This window comes from Lathyrus oleraceus, chromosome 4 (genome assembly GCF_024323335.1).
Source record: "Lathyrus oleraceus cultivar Zhongwan6 chromosome 4, CAAS_Psat_ZW6_1.0, whole genome shotgun sequence".
NCBI classification, from domain to species: domain Eukaryota; kingdom Viridiplantae; phylum Streptophyta; class Magnoliopsida; order Fabales; family Fabaceae; genus Lathyrus; species Lathyrus oleraceus.
The window spans coordinates 433,560,410-433,580,063 of NC_066582.1; the positions used below are offsets into that span (position 1 = coordinate 433,560,410).

A 19,654-nucleotide genomic window follows, 5' to 3' on the forward strand; every position below is an offset into this window, starting at 1 on the left:
CCTTCTGTTTCTTCAAGAGATCATAATTAGAGATGTTTCTGCAGTAAAATAAACAAATGATGAAAAATATATATTAGTTTTTAGTTCCATCACTTTACTATAAAAAAAATCAACACATGCTTTGATGTCAAATTAAAGATAATCCTGTGTTAGAATATAATGTTTTTATGTTTCTTCAAGAGATCATAATTAGAGATGTTTTTTCAGAAACTTTTTGGTGAATGAATTGTAGAATTATAATTTGAATTGGATGTGTGATATACAATAAAGCCACGTAAGTGAACAAACCTCATTGATGAGATAGATCAATTAAATGGAGAAGTTAAAACAACAGGCACCAGTGGTCTAGTGGTAGAATAGTACCCTGCCACGGTACAGACCCGGGTTCAATTCCCGGCTGGTGCAAATTCGGAGAGAGCGATGATGATAAACTTTGTGGTGTTCGGTAACATCACGCATCCTGAAAATATGGATGAAAAAGATGCCTTTGAGCTCTCTCTAGTTTTTCATTTATTTTGTTGCCTTTAAATAATTTTTTAACACATCTCTTAATTATTTTATTAATTAACTTCACTTTAAAAATTCAAGGCTTAAAAATTGGTCTAGTAAATAGATGTGTTTTTTATTTATTTTGATCTTTGTATTTTTTTTTTGATGAAGTCCGTAAATGTTGATTTTCATTTGGTTTTAGTCACTAACGTCAATCATCCGTTTCAAAAAAGATGATGTTGTTGCGTGAAATTTCTTTTAAGTATCAATTGTTGATGAGAATTTATTTTTTTAACTTTTAATTACTGACGTGACTTTGCTCTATTGTTCCCTCCCAAAAATCGCAAATATTGTTTCACTTACAATCCTTGTAATTAGGGTTGAACGAAATCTGAGAATCAAATGGAGGTATTTGTGGTAGATGTGGGGATATTGTCACCGAGGTAGAAGAAGACATTCATCAATTATCCATGCTTCATCCATTATCTGAGTTCTTACATTTTCTTCGATAGAGGTAGATGAAGAGAGCTATTGACTGAGGTAAAGTTAGTCTCTTTCATCTTTTTTTGGTGTTTGTTCGTCAAAATCAAAGGTGAAAGTTCAAATATGCGTTTTAGTTTGAATTTTCATTATGGAGGTAGATTTTTTAGGGACTGTGTATTCTATTACAAAGGGGACATGAACATGCAGTAGAGGGCATTGATCCTGATACGCGTAGCTACTTTGAAGCCGGAATATTGAAAGACATTAGTGATCTCGATCCTTTGAAATATAGGTATAAGAGAATGGTGAGTGATAAAGATGTTGATGAGGTTTATAAAAATGGGAATGAAATGAAATATGTAGTGCACTTATATGTTGATCATTCAATTAGAGGCGTAGTTGGAGTTAATGTTAAAGAAGAGGAACATGATGTTGGTGGAGTTAATGTTGAAGAACAAGAATAAGATGATGGTGGAGTTAATGTTGAAGAATAGGAACAATGTGATGCTGCAAATAATGTTGAGGAAGATGCACAATGTGATGGTGGAGTTAATATTGAAGATGAACATAGTAATGGAAGTGATGATAATTATGATAGTGATTATTAAGCTACTGGTGTAACATTTGATGATAGTAAGGAAGAGAGGGCTCTAGAATTGGATGATGACTTTGACATGAAGGACAAACAAGATGACGACAATGAAAAAAAGGTAGGATAAAATATGTTGCAAAGAAGCACAAGCAAAATCCAAAGAAATTTGTGAAGGGTGTTGAAAATGTAGGTTCATAAAGTTATGTGGATAATAAGATAAAGACTAACTATTATAGTGATGAGTTTGGTTGTAATTGTCGTGATGCTTCAGAAATGAGAAGGGATTAAAGTATGATAAGTTTAGGATGAGGGAGTTGGATAATAATTATAAGTTTAGAACGGGGTTGGAGTTTCTATCACTTGATAATTTTAAGGAAGCAATTACTTAATTGTCAGACTTGAATGGGAGAGAGATAAAATTTGTGAAAAAGGACAAAGTTAGAGTAAGGGTAATTTGCAAGGGCAAATGTTGGTTTTTGACACATGTAAGTAAAGTAGGGAATAAGCACATGTATAGAATGAAGAGATGGTTTGGTACTCATATGTATGTTATGGTATTGAATAATAGATCATCAAATTCCAAGTGGGTAGACCATTCAGTATTGAATAATACACATTTTGAAGACCTTTGCACAAGCTCTTCAAAATGCGTGTGACATACCAACTTCTAATTTTTCCAAGCCTTTCCTAAAAGGTATACCAAGACAAATGAATAGGCTTACATAACATGACTTGAATGCTGCAATAATAATTTACATGGGAGATTATTCACTAGTAAAGGTAATAAGTCATTGAAGGCCTTTGAATCACTTGACAAACTCATGACATTATGCAGTCCCATCACTAATTAGGATTTAAATCCTTTGGGATGCAACTATTTCTTATTTTTTTTATTCAAATCAAGGAAGGATCTCAACAAACTTTGGAGTGTAGGGACATGGAATGTTAAGCTCCCACTCATGCATTTGACTGCATGGATTGTAGACTTGAAAAGTTGAAGGTTACATATGTTCAAACGTGGTTGAGGATGTATGGTATTCCCTTAGAGTATTAGGAACCAAATCATTTATTTGAAATTGCTTTTGGTATAGACATTCTTTTATCAACTGATTAACTTTAGAAGAAAAAGAACTTTGGGGCATTTTGCGTGAGCGCAAATAAACCTTAACTTTTCAGATACTCCTCATGATTGTATTTTGGTGGAATGATAGATTTATATGTTCTTTGTTGAATTGGAATACGAGATATGACATATTTTTGTGATCATTGTGTCTGTGTGTGTGTGTGTGTCAAAATATTGATAAATATTGAAAGTTCAAAGGATAGTGATTTGTGTCTACCATATCGACTCCGACCGACCACCATTTGGAATGACCATATCTACCCCGACCAACCACCATGAAAGAACCACAATCCCCCGAGAATCTTCTTAGCACATGAGAACTCTCATCCTGATGATTACAAAGGATCTCAAATACAAGTGCATCTAACGGTTCTCCATAATTTACTCCTCACAAATAGATAATTTGTTATTCCCTCTCTACTATATATAGAGTGGGTTCTAAATTCAAGTTCACTTAAATTTTCTCCCTCACATTTTTACCAAAAGAGACGAACAATGTCTGAAGCCATTTTGAACGGAATTGTCTAGAGAAAGAAGGAAAACATGTGGTCTTACATCGACTACTTTATACAGGTTTCTATTGAAGTCGAATGAGTCAAAGAAGGTCTTAAGTGTTGGATATTAGAAAATATCCTTTTGAGGGACCATCCCTTAATGTGAAGATATGGAAAAAGAAGGTGCGAACCATGCAAGAAGTGTTGACCATGGTTGAATCTCATATGCTCTTAGAGGAGAAGTTGAATAAAAATTTCTCAATTCCACTTCTGTCAAGACCAACTCCAATCGCCTATTTGGAAAAAGAGTCCCAATGGCGTAGAGAGGAGTCCAACCGAAAAATGCAAGGAATGTATAACAAGTACACTCCTCTGACCGTTTATCGGGAGAAGATCTACCATGAGTGAACCAACACCAAATTTTGGAAAGGTGGAGTCCGATCTCCTTACCCCATTAGGGAAACATCTTTGAATAACAAGTCAAAGTAGTGTTGCTTTCATAAAGTTTGTGGCCATAACACTAACAACGCATCTAGTTGAAGGATGCCATTGAAAGACTGGTCAAGAGAGGGAGATTAATCAAGTAAGTCAAGGGTGGAAAAAAAGAAAGGGAGGAATCACCTAACGGTAAATCTTCCTAAAAAATGGCAGATGTCGGGACCAGTGGCAAAAGCAAGGAGGACATCAAAGGAAAACACCCATATATTGCTGCCATCATTAGAGGAACACCTTGGGAAAATCTCCCCTCCAAGTGAGCCATGAAGAGGAAAATAGTCTAGATGATGGTTGTCCACAAAAGGATGAAGGTACGTTGGCAAAGATTCGTGACCTTCGCATGATGGGGTTCCGGAGCTCAGAGAAGGTAAGAAAGGTCCCCAACTAAATTTCCCCATGTGATAACAACTACGGTCAGGAAAATTGATGTCTCTCGAATCCTCATTGATGGCGGGAATTCCTATGATATTATGTAATAATAATTGTTTGAGAAGAGAAACCTTGATAGATCCAGATTATGGTCGTATGAAGGCTTTGACCTACATGCATTCATTAAAATAACCACACGTCCTTGGGGATATGGGTAGATGATTGTATCCGTAGGCGATGGGAAGGATATTCAGGAATCCAATTCACAATTCCTCATTTTCCATTATAGGTGCATCTTATGAAGACATGTTGCAACCACGTTAGACGTCGTATCCTTGCTGGTGCATATCAAGCTCAAGTATCATAATCTTCAGGGAGAGTCGACCACCATCAGCCGATCTAGGTGGAGCAAAAAGAATCTATCGGGAACTCCAAAAATATCAAGGATAAGGTGTGTCCAAGGATATTAATCTAGCTTCTTTCACCGGTCAGCTCAACAGGATGGGAGCATGACTACTTCAATAGAGAAATGATCTCTCCATATTTAAGCATATGGCCTGGTGGAATTACTTCCATGATATAAGAAGGGGATGGTGAAAATGCTCTACTTGCTACAAAGCATTCTCAAATGACTGTGAGACCACCCCTAGACTGGCATTCATACAGTCGGCCAGTTGTTGAGCAAGAGAAGCATTCTCAAGATGCAAGGACTCTAGTTCCCTCTGAGAAGAGGATAAGTTACCCTGAGAAGTAGTTAGATCTTGGTTTTTACTCGCCACGATCCTTACTAGATGGGTCACCTGAACATCCAGAGAGCTAGGGAGGTTAAAGGGGACCAAAGCAACATTTATCTCAGTAAGAGAGGTAAAAGTTGAATGTATTTCTTGCGGGTACTTATCTCGCTAAAGCTTCAGATGTTGAACACTCTCTTCTAGTTGATACTTCTCAGCATATTTCTCGTCACACCAAAGGGTTTCCCAACGGTCATCTCCACGAAGGGATAAAGCAGCAAAAGCATGTCGGGTATACTAAGCCAAAGTAACCAATTGTTCCTCTTGGGCAAGCCCAGACAGATTGGCCAAATATGAGCAATCCTCTTTTGAAGGAAGGGTTCATCGGTCTCTAGAAGAATGGGACCTTGACTCCTTCAGAAGTGGACGGGAAAGAAAATCATATATTCTCAACAACATCAGAAGAGTATTCAAAGTATTGTCACTTCTTGCGGCCATATTCCTTGCCTTATAACTCGGATTTGTACTTTGTTATTCATCCAATATGTGCATAATCATTGTTAAAACAAATATGTCATGAGTAGGTAGGTTAAAGACAAAGAAGACAATAGTTTCTGGAACTTAACAAAGATGACTTTTCTCCCTTCCCAAGAACATACCTTCGTCAGCAATTGAACGTTAATGAGGCGTTGCACGTGTTTCGGTCCAACCTCCCCCACGGGGTTACCTCCACCGAAGTAACCCAAGTCACTGATCAAGATTATTAACCGTTTCATCTGATACAAATCTTTGAAAGTAAGTTCATCCTCCTTATAAACATATTCATTTTTCCCCATAATAAAGTTACTCTTAGTTCAATACTTGAGGAACATCTCAATGCAATTTCCTTCCACTTTATCCCCAACAACGCAAACTATAACACGAGCTTGCAGCGAATAGGGGTGACTAGAAATAACTTATCATTGAAAGGCTTCAACTCGAGAAGAGGCCTAAAGCAACACACGGTCGAATCCAAAGAAATTAATCCTCTGCTTTGTGTCTGAGTCGCATGGCCACAACGACATCGAAAAAGAAGAAAGAAAAGGTTCACAAAAGGCTTTCCTTTTTAAGTACTCCCACAAATATAAATAAACCTTCACATACGCCCAGCTCGCACGGTGAAGTTGTCAATAAGCCATCTCCAGAACCTTCAGGACTTCTATCTGAAAGGCACTGAAGGGTAAGTGAATACCCAACACTGAGAAAATGGATTTGTAAAAGGGAATGACACAATTACCATACTTACTACATATCTTTTCATCCTCAGTGGGAGTTAAGGTACCATTATTAAATAATGGGCCAACTCAAGAAAGGCTCCATCAAGACTACTATTTATGAGGAAATAGAAATGGTGGAAGAGTATACATAATCCATCCAAGAAAGTAGAACATTCTTCTGGGATTTGTGAGCACTCTTCTGTGATTTGTTTACCCATTACACACTAACTTTTCAAATGCAGTAAATCGAAGTGTTAAAGAAGAAGATAACCACTAAACTAAGGAAATGACTCAAAGGAAAAAAATAAGAAACAACACTAACTCTTCAAGAAGTATATTCTAGTATGCAAAAGGAAGTATACTCTACTAAACGTATCAAATCACTCATAAGCAATACTCAAGTGTTTCGGTTCCCAAGAGTCGTAATGAAGAAACGTTTGAAGTATGGAACATTAAATGTGTGAATCCCCAAGAAACTGAAATATTTCTATTTTGACTTTCTAAAGGTGATCAGAAGAGTGGTTGGTATCCGAGGCTGACGTGACAAACCCTCGCCTTGCTACGCATAAGCTAGGGATTGAGGGATAAATTTTATGGGCCGATCATATCGACCCCGTCCGACCACCATGAAGGAACTACAATCCTTCTAGAGTCTTATTAGCATACGAGAACTCGCATCCTGACGATTACAGAGGATATCAATTGTAAGTGCATCCAACAACTCTCCAAAATTCACTCCTAACAAATAATGAGTTTGTTGTTCGCTATCTACTATATATAGAGAATGCGCCAAATTCAGGTAACAACTTTCAAATTTAATTTCACTTCACTTTTCTCCCTCACATACTAACTTGAGCGTTGGAGTTCTAACCTTGCAGGTCATCCCCCGATCCGAAGCGTTTGAAGCTTTGATCCTCCGTCACCACCACTCTTCACTTTATATCTGATTTCAAAATTGAATAATAAGAATGTTGAGAAGCCTTTGATTAAATATTCTAGAAGATACATGCCTTAAAAGTACAAATAGTCTATACCAGTTAATGACACTGTGAAAGACATATAGAATGATTAATATCTAAATGTCATAGTGAGCTACATAGTGAATGAAGAGTCTATAGATTTTAATAAGTTAAGAAGTCATACTCTTGTGAATGACATAGAAAATGATGACTCTGTTGTGGCCATTTAGGAAAAGAACACCGTCAATGCTAATGAGAAGTATTTATTAAAAAAAAGCTCTCTAGATGAAGATGAAATAGTAGTATAGACTATTGATGATTTGGATGAGAATTTGGTGATTGATAAAGAATTGGATGATGATAGAAGAGAGCAACATGATCCTGGTCTAGTGGTTATAGAAATTAATGGTAAGAACTGAGTAAGAGATCCTTGTGATATGGTTTGCATTTGAACAAGAATAGTAACCCGTGGGATGATGAAGATAATCCTCCTAAGCCACATCAAACATAATTTACTTTGGTCAGGAAAAAAGGTAGGGGAAGGAATAAACTTACTCAATCTATAATGGATATCAACACCCAAGCCATGTCAGGTAAACATAACATCACCCAATGAAAGCCATTTATTGGAATGCTAGAAGGTTAGGAAACCTTGATACTAAGACGAGATTATGCATCTTGACACTAATGGTAGCTATTATACTTGAACCAATGAGAGGAGAGATATTGTTTACTATACTATTAGGTTTGGCATAACCATTTGTTATCGAAATTGGCTAGATAATTGGAACACGGTCAATTGTTCCACTTTGATTAAGAACCACTCAAACCATTATCTTATTTTTCTCCATTGTAACAAGGGTGGGTTTGATTCGGCTAGACCATTCAAAATTTTGAAGGTTTGGATTCTGAATGATAATTGTAGATAATTGTTTGCTGATAATTGGAATATTGGTGTGACTGGTTGTCCATATTTGTTTTATCTTTTAAGTTGAGATCTCTTAAACCTATTCTTAAGAAATGGAACAAAGGGACTTTTGGCAATATTTATTTTTAAGTAACTCAAGCTACTGATGAACTTAATTGGATACAAGGTTTGATTAATGATGCAAAGTTACAAATGTGATTTTGGATTTGAGGAAAAATGCCAAATTTTTGTTAGATAAGATATTGTATATGCAAAACCAGTTTGAGAGGAACAAGGTAAGGAATAAGTGGCTTAAGAAAGGAGATAGGAATACAAGGTTATTTCAGAACACATTCAAATTAATACATGCTTGTAAAAAAGGCAATATTACTTAGGCATGACCAGATTTATTTGGAGGAGAACATTGAATTAGATAATTAAGTTATTAACTTCTATAAAAAGTTGTTCAATTCAAAAAATAATTGTAGTTATACTGATCTAGGAGAGATAACTATCTCACAACTTATAACTCATGCGGATAATGAATATCTCGCTAGAATGTCTAAAAATTAATAATAGTGTGATAGTAATTTGCTTTAAGGCTTGATGAACTTTGGGAGATGTTTTCAATCCTATTTGAATATATGTAATCCTATTTAGTGAATCAATTTTTTTTAAAAAATGGAATGTATTTTTTAATATTAAACCTAGTTCTATTGAATAAGAATTTATCCTTTTGATTTGCACTTGCACTAATATGTTTTTAATCATAAAGACTATACTTTAAACTTTGAATGATTCTAACAAAAATGAAAAAGTTCCCTTCCGTTGCTTACTAAGTTCAAGAGGAGAAAAGTTCAATCTTTTGTTTTATTTAGTTGATTCTTTCATTTTACAATGATCGTTAGTACTTTCTAATTGAATAACAATTTCTCCAAAATAAGTCACCTCCCCTTCTTCCTTGGAAACACAGTTGTTGACCCCATCTTGCGTCAAGAGAAAAATACACATGATTATTCTTTTTGCACCAATTTTAAATCTATAATTTACCCCAAAAAATAATTGCCTCAGTATAAATTATTTTTTCAACTTAATATAACTTTTTATTGTAACATTTTAAACTTATATTATTTGTATCACTTTTCTATTTAGTATTTTTATTTTTTATATTAAAGATGAATAGAATAATTTATAAATGAATTCATTTAATAAAAATATATTTTTATCTTTTATTTTTACAATTTTTTAATATATGTGAAATGATTGGTTAACCCTCTCAAATTGTAACAGAAAGAGTAATTATTAATTTAGTAGTAAATTTTTAAATATTTTGGAATAGAAGTATTCTATCTACCTTGCTGTTTAATAACTATCTTATAAACATCATTATTATTGTATGAAAAGTATAAAATGCTCTTTTGATCAATAAGTAAACTAATTGGAGAAACTTTTACTCGTTGGCACAGTTTGACTGTAAAAATAATCTTCATACTTCTCACATCATTAAAAGTAAGAATTAACATGTATGTTGTTTTTTTTTCTTTTTCTAAATTAGCATTTTATCGCATATTTTTGTATTTTAAAAGTGGTGTTTTTATTTATTTTTATTTATTTGATTATTTTTAATAATCAATAGGTTAGATAATCAAAGTTTATTATAAAAACACTTTAATTCTAACTCATCTATAACCACTCCAAATTTATAGGTATCATTATTATTTCCATCTCTTACAAGATCATTATTATATTTTGGAATAATTTCTTATATTATCAATAAAAAACACTTCGTAATTTATTATTCTTTTCAGTTAGTAACTTTGAAAAATTTATTCTTAAATATATTGTAAATTGCAAACAACATTGTTGTTTCACAATAAAAATCTTTTGTTTGAATATTACATTACATAAAGAAACTGGTGACTGATAAAAAAATGAAAAAGGAAATAATACATGTTATTTTTAATTTTTTTATCATTTATCAATTTTTTACAAATAATATATTACCTCTGTTCTTTTATAAAACTGTTTGGTAAAATGAATAAGCCACTTGTCATCTTGGTTTTGTTTAACAACCGAGGTAAAATTGTTTACTCTGATATATATATAACTTAACTTATAGCGTTCACTTTCACTTACCTAAAAAATATATAATAAAATAACTTCTACAGAACTCTAACGAAAAGCTCTAAACAACGAGAGTCCTAAAGACATCTCATCCTCAAACTTCTAAAAAAATGAGGAAATACGAAAATAATATGTGTTTAGGGCTCTTCTTCTTCTTCTTCTTCACAGATGTGGTATGTCTAACATCATTATTCATATTACACTAATGTTGTTGTTGTTGTTCTTGTTGAGCCCTAAAACTTTAGAGGTTTTAATTTTTATTTTTGTTTCTTAGACCTATTAGAGGTTTAATCTTATTGTTGTTGTTTAAATTGAGATTGATGTTATATTTTGACCTTTTTTGTTGAAATAAATACGTTATAGGTTTTTGTTGATGTTGTTGCATTTTTGTTGAAAGATTTGTTTTAGTTGTCGTTTAGATTAAGATAATGTTAATGTTGTTGTTATCTATTATTGTTTTTAATTTGTTGATGTTATTGTTGTTGTTGTCTAGTTGTTATACTTAGAAAAAATTTAAAATCTATATGTTTAGGGTTTAGTTGTTGTTATTTATTTTGAGATTGAGATTGAGAATAAGATTATGTTTTTTGTTATTCTTTGTGCAACTCTCATCTTGTTCCTCTGAACATATTAAAAGGATATTATAGTGACAAAAGATACAGTTGAATTTATTATATCTAATGTCGATTGTTTGTTTCACTAACCCCTCTTTGAACATATAATCTATTAAATTATTTTTGAAAATAATAATATGAAAAATTATGTTGTATTTAAAAAAACATCTTACACTAATTAAAAGGTGTTCCTTTCTATTATTTTGATATGCCCTTCCTTATTTACGCAAATAAATTCGCCTAAGAAATTAGGTCACGATCGCGGATCAGGAGAGAGTTACTTGTGTGACGCATCTATATCTGGGGATGATCGGGTAGAACTCATGGCTTTCGGGTGTAAATTGGGGAACAATCAATATTTTTCGGTTATTTTGCAACTCATAATTCATCTCATGTTCTTTAATCGTTAAAATCTCTCTAGTGTTTCTAGTTTTCAATCAACTTTCTTCCATACTTGTTCATTGAACAAGAATGAAAGAAAGTTGAACGAAAACTAGAAATGTTGGAGAGAGTTTAATGATTAAAGATTCTGAGATGAATGATGAGTTGTAAAATGCTCGAAAAACATTGATTAGTGTAATTTTTTCTTCAAATATAATTGTTTATATAATTATTTTGTAAATCAATTTGAAAAGTTATATGTTCAGCTATGGCTAAATGATAGAAGCAATCTACATTAGATATAATAAACTCAAGTTTGTTTTACCCGCCAATTATATTTTAAAATCGAGGGGATAAGTTTTTTCGTCATTTAAAAATTCCAAAAAGGATCTCACTGGGGGTCTAACCCATGAACATTTCAAGTATCCCATCGGTTATTCAGAAATCAAGGGGTAAAGTAGCAATTTTTCATGTCGCCCTTCGTTATCTCTCATGTGTAACCAAGGTAAAATCTACTTCGCGCTCGAGGTAAGATGTGTTTTTTATACTAGTTGTGGGAATATGATGGGTCGAGCTAGACTTTGCCAAGCATAAGTCTAGTCTGCTAAAAAATTCAAAGGCTAAATTTGGTCTATGGCCCACCATAGGCTTATTTTATGGCCTGAGCCTGGCCTTTTCGAAAGTCTGATTAGCTTATTAGTCTACTTAAAAAGTTTATATCATTTGAACATATGTAAATAAAAAATTCAACTAATGTTTAAACATACTGCATAATCAAAAGTACAATTAGACTAAATATTTATTTGCACACTTATTTGAGCTTACATAGAAGTATAAGTTTTGGGAGATTATTTGTTTGGGAGATCTTATGAAAACAACTTATGACATTATTTATAAAAAAAATCAAGTTATTTTCACAAGTTATTCAAGATAACTAAGTTTTCCTATAGTATTTTAATATAAAATATAAAATATAGTATAAAAAAATAAGTTTATTCATATTTATTAAAATAGCCTTAAAACATTATTTGTGTGGCTTGTGGTATAGCCTATTTAACTAAATAGGCTTTTAAGAAACCCTAAGATTTTTCTACTAAAAGAAACCGGATATGGCATTGGCCTATGTAGGCTAGGATGTAGGCCCTTTTTTTATTAGCATGCCATACTCCCACCCCTAGTCGTAAAGAAGATCAGCACCGTTGTTCAAGATCTTAAGTTCTCCAACTTCATTCATTTATGCTTCCATAATGGAACAGTGGCGCCATCTGTGGAAAATGATTTTTGATTCCCGTGTTTTCATAAAGAATAACTCATTCTCGATCAGAAGAAATATCTCTACCGGAACCAAATCGAGTGTAAGCAATAACTACTGTGAAGATGATCGAGAAACCTGATTTTGTATTCCTTCACCAATCGTTGTTGATCGACGTACTTCAAAGATCGCCACGTCCAATGCTTCATTGTCTCCCGACTGTTTCTTGAAGAATTTAGCAAGCCGATCGAATAGAATTAGGATTCCTAGATCGAGGAAAGATCAACGGAATCAAGTCCTTACATGAATCTTGGTAGATGACGGAAGCTCTTGCAACATCCTTTATGAAGATGCATTGGAACCTTTAGGTCTTAGGCAGACATATCTAAATCCATTTGGAAGAGAAGATTTGTTAGCCTTCAATAATTCAGTTACTCATCCTTGTAGAGCAATATATCTGAAGATGTTGATTGGAAAAGGGACGCATCAGAGAAGAGTGAATCTCACATTCCTCGTGGTATAGTGCAGAAACTCCTTCAAAGGTATTGCAGGAAGATTATTCTTAGCAAGGTTAGATATAGCTGCTTCCACAATTCACATGAAGATAACCTAGCATGACGAAAAAGGAATATCGATTTTCGTCGATGCAGATTTACGAGTAGCAAGGAGAATCAGGAAAATAATTCGCAAAAATACTTGGCATCAGAGTCAAGAAGCACTGATGAATTCGACATGGATGCGTGCAAAGACAAATTTAATCCTGCCCTAGAAGACGGGTTTGAGTATGTGCAGCTTGGGGAGAATTTGGCTAGATTGGTTAAGATTGGGTCTGAGCTCTCCTCTGAGGTAAGGTCCATGTTAATCGAATGCCTTCAAGAAAACTACGACCTCTTTGCCTTTTTTCCATATAAAATTATCGACATCAACCCCCAAGTATATTTCCATCAATTGAACTTGGACGTCGGTGTCCGATATGTGTCCCAATGTCGGAGGAAACGATCCATTGAGAAGGGTGAGGCCACCGAAAGCATGGTGAAAGGATTACTGGATTCCAAATTCATCTCGGAGGCAAAGTATACTGAATGGTTATCCAACGTAGTTCTAGTTAAGAAGGCCTCAGGTAAATGGAGGATATGTGTCGACTACACTGGCCTCAATCAAGAATGTCTGAAATATTCATATTTGCTTCTAAACATCGACCAACTTGTCGATAATTCGGTCGACTACCAATTATTATCCTTCATGGAGGCATACTTCAAATACAACTAGATACCAATGTTTGAACCTGACCATGTAAAAACTATGTTCATGATCGAGTAAGCTAATTACCAGTAAAATGACATGTCATTCGGGTTTTGAAAAAGTTCCGAAGCAACCTACCAGAGAGTGATGGAAAAAAAATTCGAGAAGAAATAGGGGAAACGCTGGAAGTATACATGGACAACATGATAATGAATTCAGGTGTAGACAAGGTGCACGCTCAACATCTCTATTGGATGTTTAAAAGAGTCTGGCAATGCAACATAAGGCTTAACCCTAAAAAGTGCACTTTTGTCGTGAGGATCAGCAAGTTTTTAGGTTTCTATTTGACAGAACAAGGAATTGAAGCCAATCCTGATAAATGTGAAAGCGTCAGCTTCAAATAAGGATATCCAAAGATTAAATGGTATGCTGACTATTTTGAATATGTTCATCTTCATATTCCGCTCAATAAGCTTTACCTTTCTACATGAGGCTTAGGAAACAATCATAATTCGAATGGACTACCGAATGCAACAACACATTTGAATTCTTGAAAAATGTATTGGCTACCCAGTCGGTACTCACCCGACCATTGTCGGGGGAGTTTATGTATCTATACCTGGACATTGCTAAAGAGGTGGTGAGCTCTTTCCTCATAAGAGAAACAGAGGTAGGGCCAAGTTTGGTATACTTCATATCAAATACCCTAGCTGGAGCGAAGACTTGATATCAAAAAATTGAGAAAGCTTCCCTAGTCGTAGTGGTAGCGTCACAAAAGATCATAAGGTGCTTTTTGGCACACTTCATAGTGGTTCCGACAGGCTTTCCCTTGAGGCATATGCTTTATCGACCATACTTGGCCGGGAGATTGACGAAATGGACAATAAAATTGTCTAAGTTTGAAATATATTTTAAAGCAAGGAAGGCATTTAAAGCATAATTATTCGCCGACTTCTTGGCAAAGATGATTGTCATTCCATCTGAACCAGGCCGCACTTGGGTGGTATTTACATATGGACCATCCAACAGTTGTGGAAGAGGAGAAAGGGTCATTATAGAAAACAATTTTAGACTCGTGATAGAAGTATCATTGAGGTTCGAATTCCCGACCACAAACAATCAAGCCGAATATGAAGCATTAATAGTAGGGATAATGCTAGCCGGGAAGTAGGAGCATAATTCCTCGAGTTGTAAACAGATTCTTAGCTAGTTGTCTTCCAAATCTAAGGCGAAGCTCAATCTAAAGAATTTTTATTACAAAAATACCTTAAGCTGGCTACCAAAAAACTAGCAAATTTCAGGGGATATGAGATTGCTCACGTCCCACATGAAGAAAACACCTGCATTGACGTATTATCTCGGTTGGCCAGCATGCAAAGTGTTGAAATAAGTCATTTATTCATCCAGGAAACTAAGAAACAATAAGTATTATACCAATGGAAAAATCCATGATGACCATAGGCGTAACAATCACTCCTTCTCGGATCACTCCGATCAAAAAATACGTTGAGCACGATAATCTACCACCGATCTGTCAGAAGCGACCCACGTGAATCAGAGGGCCAGCGGATATACAATAGTCAAAGGGATCCTATATAAGAGAGTTCTCCTCACTCCCCTTCTAAGATGCTTAGGAAAGGAAAAAGCTAGTTGCACTCTCCAAGAGGTACACGAGGGAATATCCAGGAAACACTTGGGAGTTGCTACCTCGGCCAAAAAGTCTTGAGGGCGGAATATTTTTGGCTAACCATGGTCCAAGACACTCGAGAGTATGTGAAGAAATACGACCACTTCCAACAGCATGGGGACGTCTTCAATAACCCGTCCACCGAGTTACACATTCTAACCTCACCATTATTGTCCGTGAAATGGGGATTAGACCTTCTCGGTCCTTTTGCTTAAGTGCCTGGCCAACTTGGATACTTCATTGTAGCCATTTATTAATTTACCAAATGGATAGAAGTCGAATCCTTGACAAAAATTACAGTGGTAAATGTTTTAAATAATTTCAAGAAGACTATTTTGGCCCAATTTGGAGTTCCCCAATCCATTGTGATAGACAATGGGACACAGTTCATAGACAAGAAATTTAAGAACATGCTGGAAGAATTGAAAATTAAGCAACACTTTTCGTTGGTCAAACATCCTCAAACCAATATCATAGAGGAGGCATCCAGTCAGGTATTAGTCAAGGGTTTGAAAAGAAGGCTAGAAGAATCCAATGGAAACTAGGCAGATGAATTACTGCAAGTTCTATGGCCATACCGTACGAACCCCAACCAACAACGAGGGAGATCCCGTACCGTCTCCCATATGGCGTGGAAACAATCATCCCGATAGAAATTGAAGAATTGTCCTAGAGGAGAGCTAACCCCTTTTCTAAGGAAACTAATAGAGATGCACTTAGATAAGAGATATACCTATTGGAAGAGAAGGGGATGCCATACAGTTTCTCCAGTTCCATCATCAAGCAACCCACAACGGCCAAATACAACTGCCATGTTTGGCATAGATAATTTTAGTTGGGGAATCTCGTGATGTGAAATGCTGGCATCAGGGGAAAGAACACCAAAGACGAGAAGCTAGCAGTAAATTGGAAAGGACCCAATCGGGTAAATAAAAGCATCGGACGATGAGCATACTTATTGGAGTCTCTTGAAGGATATAAGATGCCAAGGATATGGAACATAGCCAAATTGAAACGATTTTATAGTTAAACAGATAGTTTCACGCTTTTCTTTGTATCGCCTCGCCAACATGAAGACTGACAAACATATAAATGCAATTTCTTTCTATTATTTTTCGACTGTTTGTTTTGTTTGTCTATTTTCCCCTTTTTCAAGGCGTTAAAAATTAGATGCATATTTCAATGACCCAGGGTGTTGTCGGGGACACTTTTTACGTTTGAATACAACAACCAATCCCCATATAGCTGAGCATGTAACGCCCCATGCGACTTTTAGGATTATTGACTGATCCTACAAACCAACACGAGTCTTTTTAGCATGTTTTATCCTCACTCACATGCTTTTTGAGAAACTTCCCATAAGGTCACCCATCCAAATATGACTCCAAGTTAAGCACCGTTAACTATGGAGTTCTTATTTGTTAGGCTACCGAAAAGAAGATATAAATTATTAGTATATGTAGTACCAATTAATTCTCATAAGTCTTCCTTCAACCATGCAGTCCAATACCTGCACAACCTCTAGATCCCTCTCATTCTGATGTGAATTCTATTTTTCCTGAAGTTGACAAGAACTGCTTATTGTCATACCTTGTGCACCGACAACCACTCCCTGCCCTCACCAGCCTTAGGTGTTACATGCCCACCAGCTTCTGCTTGGTTCGCCCCTGAACCACATCGTGTTGGGGGAGGTATGCTCTGATACCATTTACAATTCCCCAGACTACTTTGAGGATTACTGAATGACCCCATAAATCAACACGAGCATTTTCAATATGCTTTGTCTTCACTCATATACTTTCCGGGAAACTTTCCAGAAGTTCAGCCATCCAAATACTACTTCAAGTCAACCACGCTTAACTATGTATTTCTTATTTGTTAGGCTATCAAAAAGAAGATCAACTAGTTAGTATAGGTAGTACCAATCAATCCTTATAAGCCTTCCTTCAACCATGCAGTCTCATACCTGCACAACCTCAGGTTCCCTCTATTTCTGATGTGAATTCGGCTTTTGCCTAGATGCTTGATCAGTCACCATTTGCACTAAGTTTTCGTTACTGATCCGACAAGAAACCGAGGATTTTGAGACACTGTGCAAGCATTTTTGATACTTTTCAAGGCAATTTTACTTCCGGTAATATTTAAGCATTTCCATTCATTGTTACATTTTATATATATTTTCGTGATTTTATGCATGGGATAGCTGTGTTTTTGTCCGACAGGTCCAGGTAGAAGAACCAGGGAACTCAGAGCAAGATAATGTGAGATTATGGGAAGCAAAGGAGTGGAAAACCCCGATACAGGAGGCCTGACACGGTCACCCGTGTCAGCTGACACAGGCCGTGTCAGGTAAAAGGGGGCATGTCAAAGGAAAACAGTGGCCTAACACGGTCACCCGTGTCAGCTGACATGGGCCGTGTCAGGCACCATCCCCAACCGTGTCAAGGGGCCATGGGCGTGTCACCAATAACAGCAGGCTGACACGGCCACCCGTGTCAGCTGACAGGGGCCGTGTCAGCCCAAGCCCAAAATTTCTTTTTTTTCCGGGCTTTTGATCATCGGGCTTTCAGAGAGATTTTTGGACATGTCCACCTGTTAATTGGAAGTTTCATTATAAAAGAGGACCTTCTGCCTAAGGAAAAATCATCTTGGAAGAAGGCAAAACACAGTATTGTGAAGCAATCAAGTATTACAGAGAGCAAGGCATTCGGAGAGTGGAAGGTTTTCATGAGCGAAAGCGATTGAAGATCAAAGCCATCCAAATACTTGTAATGTGTAATTTTTATCTTGCATTTGTTTTAAACAATATGAGTAGCTAAACCCCCCAATGCTATGGGGGTGTCCCTGATTTAGAATTGTAACGAATTTGAGTTTACATTTGCATTTATAATATTATGTTTACGGTAAAATTTTGATGTGTTTAATGCTTTCTCTTTCGGACCAATCAAGATTGTTTTGTGGTTATCAATTAGGCTGGACCGCCATTGAGAAGGTTTTCATAAGGTTACTTTGAAATAGATATCACCTAGGACTAGGGATACCCTGTATGAACCAGACTATTCTTGATATAATAAAGCTTAACTTCACCTTAATTGCCTATGGACATAGAAATTAGGGTAGATTGATTAAAGGTTTTCTCACCAAGGACTTGGGACAAAATACCCTTGAGAACTGGTAGTAATTGATATTTGTTGATGTAATAAGTGACTCAGAGTTGTTACAGGGATAAATCATACACCTTCTCTGGCATTGTTCCTTTTACCCTGCAAACCCTTATTTTCATTCTTATCTGCCTTTGCCTTTATTCTTATACTTTTACATCTAAAAACCAAATTAATATTTTTTGTTTAATTGAATGATAATTTGAACTCGATATTGACGTGCAGTCCTTGAGATCGACATTCGGGGAATTTCCCCATTATTACTATAAAAGGCAAAATAGTACACTTGCTATTTTCTCGATTAATGCTTCCAGAAGTTGCTCATTGTTATTCCTTATGCACTGGAGACTACTCCCTTCCCTCATCGGCCTTGGATGTTACAAAGAATGCTTGATGGTTTTAGGAGAGTTGCCGGAGACGCTTTATACATCTGACTACAACAACCAATTCCCTCATGGGTGTCGTCGAAGATGTTTTGTACTTCTGACTACAACAATCGATTCACCCTAGTCAAAGATTACACACATTTATGCATAGGTACTTGATAATATAATGCATTCGAAAATAATTAAAAATATGGAAGGGGATGCGAAAGGAAATAAGTCCAGGGGAAAAAGACTCCAACTAGAACAAGACACTCCGAAAGGCATTCTTTTTTTTAGGACTCTTATCAGAAAATTCTCGTAGTTGAGCATCTAATGTAGCATGTTACTCCCAAAGAGTTTCTTCTCCTTTCACTAGACGTTCCTCCCATTACACCAACTCTTTTGTAGTACACTGAATAATAATAGATGTAATCTTCGCCTCAAGCTCACTCTAACAGACATCATCCTCCATCTTCCTAAGCTGGCTCTTGAGGTCTTTCATCTGACCGACTAATTTAGTTGGAGATCCATGAAGATGCTCTTATTTGGAAAGGAGTGACATTTGCTCCATATGAACCTGCATCTCTAAATAATCCTTCTCAATGTCAACCTTTTTTACCCCAACAAGGTTATAAGGATTCCTCAATAATTCAACCTCCCGGGATAAAACAAGATCTGCCAAAATTTCTTCAGGACCGACAACTAACTGATTAAGGAGTGGTAACGTCCTTATCACACATGTGGATATCTTCTTTACCATATCAGACATTCCAGAAGAGTATATTTGATTGATGAAGGCGTAATCCTTGGTAAACACAAAATTACTCACTCCCCCCATTGATTGAAGGAAAGGACCCGTCATCAGTGCATTTTCATGCACATTCTTTCACTATTATGTTGTAACGATTCTAGAGTGTCTTTTGTTATTTC

The 19,654-nt window shown here is 35.8% G+C and overlaps 1 non-coding gene across 1 annotated transcript; it reads left to right on the forward strand.

The window, feature by feature from the left end:
- The first annotated feature begins 334 nt into the window (after positions 1-334).
- TRNAG-GCC (transfer RNA glycine (anticodon GCC)) lies at positions 335-405 on the forward strand. Its single transcript has one exon. It is a non-coding gene; the product is annotated as a tRNA-Gly (tRNA).
- Positions 406-19,654: the final 19,249 nt, after the last annotated feature.